At 54.8% G+C, this 6,278-nt stretch overlaps 1 long non-coding RNA gene across 1 annotated transcript; it reads right to left on the bottom strand.

The window, feature by feature from the left end:
• Positions 1-345: 345 nt before the first annotated feature.
• On the bottom strand, positions 346-5,174 carry LOC116643475. The gene is made up of 3 exons (XR_004301565.1): positions 4,923-5,174; positions 3,253-3,338; positions 346-567 (listed from the first exon to the last, which is right to left on the bottom strand). It is a non-coding gene; the product is annotated as an uncharacterized LOC116643475 (long non-coding RNA).
• Between the last annotated feature and the right edge of the window lie 1,104 nt (positions 5,175-6,278).

Below are 6,278 nucleotides of genomic sequence, written 5' to 3'. Positions count from 1 at the left end.
GACAAGATCATAAATGCACACTGTAGCTGTTCTTAGCTTACATAAACAAACCGCTGTGAATCCCACTGAAACCCTGTTCACCTCCCTGATGACAAGCTCCTCTTCTTCCCCCAGATGACCACTCTCCGGGGTTTAGTGTTTACTACCTTCCAGAGCATTCAGCATCCTAGGATCCCTGCCTCTTCTGTGGAGAGCAGGCCAAAGAGGTCCTTGGGTTGGTCTTTGGCATCAGGACTCCACTCACCCAGGGCTACCTGATAGGGCTCACACTCCCACCCTGTTTCTCTCTCTCTCTTTCCAGATGGCTGAGCAGACAATCAATATTTATGTGAATCCGCCAGGCCTGCTGGACAGGGAGGCCCAGCAGACAGAGGCAGAGTCCCCATGCCCAACATGCGCAGGTTGTAACTCAGACACAGAACTCAGCCGGCCAGTCCCTGCGACTCCAGTGGCCAGACCTGACGTGCGCGCCTTGTCTCGTGGCGGCGTCGCCTCCCGCCCCTGCCAGAGGTTCACAGCGCCTGTTCACTCCGGTGGTAGGCAGGACGCAATCCCTGGGTGCGGCTGCTGAAGGAATAATAAGCAGTTTATTCCCGCTACTGTGCAGGAAGCAACACAACTGCCCAGCCGGGGGGAGTTTTGGGGAGAGAACCGCAACACCCCCAGGGCCCCAGTCTGCCCGCCAGCAGCACGTTTTTCTCCAGCTCATTTCCTGCACATCACTCTCCTGAAGGGACACCTGCTCCCCAGCATTCTGCATGGGTCACCCCTCCTCCTCTCAGCGTGCCCCCTGGTTCTTATCCTACTGGCTGGGCTCCATCCTCCTCAGGAAGCCGTTCTTAGCTAAGCCTCCCTGGTCCTGAGCATATGCCCCCTTTCCCGCCCCCCCCACATTCCTTAGTTCTCACACAATCGACTAGCACAATTTCCTCTTGTGAAAATATAGTCCTGTGTGCTGTAAACGGTCTTCCCTGCCCCACTGTAAGCTTCTAGAGAGCAGGGACCCTAGCTGATCCACCCGGGGAATCTTTCACACCATTTCCACAAGTGGCTCCATAAATGTGTGTTGAATGACTGGATGATCTCTACCCCCTCCCCCCCCACATCTGCCTGAGGGTTTCTCCGGGATGGGGCCACCCATGTCTTATCTTTTCTCAGAATCTCCCAGTAGAAACAATCAAAGGGACACCCATTCCTGATTGCTGAGTGAGTGGGGAAAAGCCCTAAAAAAGTCTCTGCGGCCAGCCCACTCAGCCTCTCTTCCCCACCCCCACTCACCCACCACCCATAGGTCCCTCCAAGGCAGCAATAGCGCCTATCGGTCTCATCAAGCTCCTTTGAAACCTCTGGCTGATCCTGTTTTGGTTTGATGGGCCTGATCTGGGGCTTTGTCTACCCATTTACCAGCCTCTACAAGTGTTTGTATCCAAACCAACCATAAGACAACAAAAGCATGCTTCGTGCGGCTTTCCTGCTTCCCCACGAACACAGCACTTACACCGTAGAGGTGATCTTCACGGTCGTTAACTCCATCTACACATGTGGAAACTGAGGCCTTCTGACTCTGGTCCACCAGGTGGCCCTGACACCCCTCTGGCTCTCTGTCCTGTCCATGCAGCCTCCCACAAAGCACCACCTCCAGGAAAGGCATTGACCCTTTTAGGCTGGATAGAAAGGTCTTTGAGGATAATTGAAAGCCTTTTGCAAGAAAGAAGACAGAGACAGCCTCAAGTCTGTGCACGGCTGGGGCTGCTCTCCGGGTTCCTGGCCAGCCAGAGACTTTGGGGTGGGGGCCAGCAGTTCCTGATGGAGGCCGGGCCACCCGTGCCCAGGCACAAGAGCACCGCCGGGAAGCCGGAGCCCCCAGCCCAAGGATCGCCCGGCTTCTTCCCGGCCACCAGCAACCCGGACAGCAGCAGATTCCCAAGCAGCACAGATAGACTCCGGGATGACCTGAGGCCTTCAGGAATCAGCGAGGCATCCTTACTCTTGACCAGACTCCAACAGCGCCCAGCATCCTTACTCTTGGTGTCCTCCAGGGCCCACGGTGGTCACAGCTGCCCCCTTCTGAGTACTTAGCACAGGCGGCCACTCTGACCACATGTCTACATTACCCTGTGCCTTCCCGTTAGAAGAACCTGTGAGGAAGGAGAATCCCTAGTACATTTGAGCCAGCTGGGACTCGATGACTAAGTAACTTGTGGGAAGACTTGTACCTAATAAGTATCAGCGTGCAGATCCAAACGTAGGTCCTTCTGAAGCCAATACCCACAACCTCCCCACTCTCTGCTCCCCAGAAACCGCCACCTCCACAGATCTGCTCAGTAAGACTGCACCTCGCCTAGGTCAGGATGTTTTTTTTTCTTTAGTATGGTTGGCACACAATGTTACATTAGTTTCAGGTGTACAACATAGTGATTCAACAAGTTTACACCAGAGCATTTATTTTTAACTGGATTTCTTTCCTTTTAATAGGTCATATATTCAAAAAGTCCCAAACTCATACATGACAAGAGTACTCTGTGAAGTCTTCCTCCCACTCTTGATCCCCAAACATGTAGTTATTCTTCCCAGAAATAACCACTGTTGTCTGATTCCTGTATCTCCTTCCATATATACATTATGCAAAAGAAGTAATTATGTAGAAGTATTCTTTCCCCAATTTTTTTTTTTTTTTTTTTAGAGAAGGAAGGGGGAGGGGGAGAGCAGAGGAGAAGGAGAGAGAGAATCTTAAGCAGGCTCCACGCCCAGCACAGGGCCCAACGCAGGGCTCCATCTCACAATCCTGAGATCATGACCTGAGCCACAATCAAGAGCCGGGCGTTAACGGCTGAGCCACCCAGGCACTCCTCCCCTATCCTTTTTAAACAAATGACAGGATATTATACACATTGCTCCATGTTTTCATTTTCCACTAAACAATGTGTTCTGGGAATTATTCCACATCCATACATAAAGTGTTCTTCATTTCTCCTGATGACTGCAAAGTATTCCATTGTCTACCAATCCATTTAACCAGTCCCCTGTGATGGGCATTTAGGTTGTTTCTGATCTTCTGCTGTGAAAAGGATGGTTTCGGTGAGAAACTGTGTGTGTGATGTCATTGTGCTGTGTGCACAGGCATCTATAGGATAAATTCCTAGGCGTGAAGTTGCTGTGTAAGTAGGCTCCGGAACTGAACATTCCCAGTGGGAAGCAGAATAGATTGGTGAAGAGTATATGGATATCCTTCACCCTGGCTCTGTCACTTACCAGCAGTGTGACCTCTAGCAAGATACGGAACCTCATTAACCCTTGGTTTCCCAGTCCGTTAAAGTGTTGGCTTCCTTGCAGGGTCGCTGTGAGGGTTCAAGTGAAAGAAACAATATAAATAAAATGCCCAGCACGAAGCCTGGTTCATGCAGGGACCAAGAGACAGATGATCATTTCCCCTGTCCCCCAGTCCTGGGAAGGAACTTCTCCCACTGACTGTCCCTCTCGCCCTCTCCATTCCTCTCCTCTTCCATGTACTGTGCCCCCAGTGACTCCTTACGCCATCTGCCTGACATCCGGGTTCTATGTGGAGCTCGATGTGTCGCTTGCCCACCAAGTAACAACATTTCGAAAACAGAGACCCTCTTAACCATTTCTGAAACACCCTCACTGCCTGACAGAGGTCCTGGCACACAGTGGATGCTTGGGAAAGGTCTGCTGAATTGAAATTAGATCTAGCTCCCAGATTCTTGGTCCTTCAGCAAAGAGAGACAAGGGTCACCTCCAGCCAGGAGGCTGAAGAGGCGGCCAGCCTCCCTCTCAAGCTCACAGAGGCTTGGTAATCAGGAAAGGTTTTTGTGCCATATTTAAAAGCCCCAGCTCCTGCACCCCCCCATCTCCCACAGCCACCCACACACCCGGAGCCTGGTAGAAAGCATTCAGATAGTCTACCTCTGGGGAGGGGGTGAAGAAGACTCCCTGGCCCCTGTCCATCCCCTCCCGCGCGTGTCCCCAGTTTGGACCGCACACCACCAGGGAGATCATCACTAGGGACCGTTGCCCAGAGAGCGCAGGGAGGTGGGAGGAAATCATTTCGATTTCTCTCTGGGAGCATAAATGCTTTTTTAATTGCTGTCAAAGGCAGCTCCTCCGGAATGTATTATTGATAGCGATTGAAATGAAAGAGGGAGAAAGCAGCCATCTCTCCTTTGCTAGCGAGGTGCCCACCCCCCCCCCCCCCCCCCCCCCCCCTCCCTCCCCTGCTAGACTTGGGGCCTGAGGCGCCCACAGCTCTCTTCTCACCTGCCTTCGCTTTTTCTTTCTTTTTATTTCCCTGTTGTTCTCTTTCTGTGTCCCCTGCCGGCTCCCGTTCCACAGGCTGGCCCCTTTCTGGCCTTGAGGTAGCTCCATCGCCCGCACTTCCTGCCCCTTCCACTCGCCTGTCTCTCTGGCTGTTCAACCTCCCCGCTCCCCCTCTCCTAAATGTCCACCATGTAGCCCCTCTCCCTCCCTTCCCCATCCCCATCCCTCTGGTCACCACATCCCAACTCGATCTCATCCTCTTCCTTTTCTGCTCAGGCTCCATTCCTCAGGGTCCTGGACCCTCAGTTCTTCTCTCTCCAACCAAAAGAGGCCGGGCTACCCAGGTGTCTTTTCCTGACCCCCAAACCTGGGATAGGGAGATCTTTACTTCGATCCTCCTCTTGCACCCGGACTTTCACCCACTCCCCCGAATTCCCAGCCTGTAATTCCTGTTTTGTGCCAGTTGGTCAGGTGAGCTCCCATCTGGCCCACTGGCTCTGTTTGGGACCAGCACCAGCAGAGCCCGGATAAGCTGTCCCTGAGGACTCAGGGTTGAGAAAACCCCCACACTCCTTCCTTCACTCAAGCAGGCGGCTCATGTCCTTCGCCGTCAGCGGGGTTTTCCCTGCAGTAGGACCGAGCCTCACCTCTCTCCTGAAGCTGGAAGCAGCCAAGGGCTCAGGTGTGGGCTGGATGGACCCGGGCCCTCTGGCCAAGGGCCTTCGGTGCCTTTAAGAAAGCACAAGCCTCCTGGCACCACCAGCTCTTCCTCTACCCCCTTCCCCAGCCTGGGGGGGCGGGGGGAGGGAGCCAAGATGGATATATCCGCAGAGCCCCCTCCAGACAGCTCATAAATAATAGCTGATCCTCCTGCGGGGGACAGGAACTGGTCCGCTCCCGCGGAGCCTGGAAGAAGGGTGACAAGGCTCGTTTATCTACCTCCTCCTGTGCTCTCCCGCTAGTAGGAGCACACGCCTCTTTCCCACTCTTGCCTTGCCCATTTCTCCCTCTCAGAATCTGTGAGCAGGGAATGGGCTGAGGAAGGGGGCAGAGTGTCAGTCTCCTGCTTCCCCTGAGGCTTTCAATATGCCTGCCTTACACCACCACCCACAAGTGTTTCCTGAGCAGCACCTCCTACCACCCTTCCTCCACATCCCCCAAACCCACCTGTCCCCCCGGGGAGCCAGGGGCCTGACTCACAGCCTCATCCCACATCCCGAGGGCCAGAGCCGTAGACTCAGAAGTTGTAGTGAAAGCAATCCTGGTTGCATCTGATGTTCGCATGGTTTGGGGTATTAGACCCAAATGCAGTGGATTTCCCGAGTCTCTGCGACAGTCCCCCAGTTCCTGCTTCCCTTACCCTCTGCTGGGGCTTCAGCGCCCCCTTCTCTCCTCCCAGACTCCCCGCCCCTGTATACCCCACGTCCCAGCGGCCCAGAGAGCTCACACTGCCAACCCGGGCTGGTTCAGCTCAGCTCAGTCCGACCCTCCTGATGGGTTCCAAGTCAGTGCCTCCACCTGCCCGTTACCCCCCAGGGCCTTGGCGAGGCAGGTGTTTGGAGCCTCAGGAGCAGAATTCCCCCCAGATTCTCTGAGGCTGCACCATCTCGCTCTACCATGCCATAATCCCGGTCTCACTCCAGCCAGGCCACCCTGGAGCCCCCAGCTACCCATGCAGAGGGCACCCCAGCACCACCATTACCAGGAAGTGCTGCCCCCCCCCCCCCCCAAGGCCACAGGCAGACCGGCAGGGACCTTCCGCTGCCTGAAGTCGGCCTTGGGGTAAGCTAATGGCAGGCCTGGCTCCTGATAAGGATGTGGGGAGGAGGCAGGGGTCTAGCGAAGCAGCTGCCTCTGTTCCAATCACTGCGGCAGATAAACAACGGCTAAGGGGCCTAGCCTGGAGCTACCTGTGTGTCACCCTGTGCGTGTACCCCCCTGCCCCAAGCTAGCACCCTTCACCCAAACAGGACTGTGGAGATTTCCTGCCTTCCCCGGTGCAC

The sequence above is a fragment of the Phoca vitulina genome, unplaced genomic scaffold (assembly GCF_004348235.1).
Source record: "Phoca vitulina isolate PV1807 unplaced genomic scaffold, GSC_HSeal_1.0 scaffold26, whole genome shotgun sequence".
Lineage (NCBI taxonomy): Eukaryota > Metazoa > Chordata > Mammalia > Carnivora > Phocidae > Phoca > Phoca vitulina.
The sequence above is the reverse complement of the archived record's forward strand: the minus strand, read 5'-3'. Positions and strand labels throughout refer to the sequence as shown.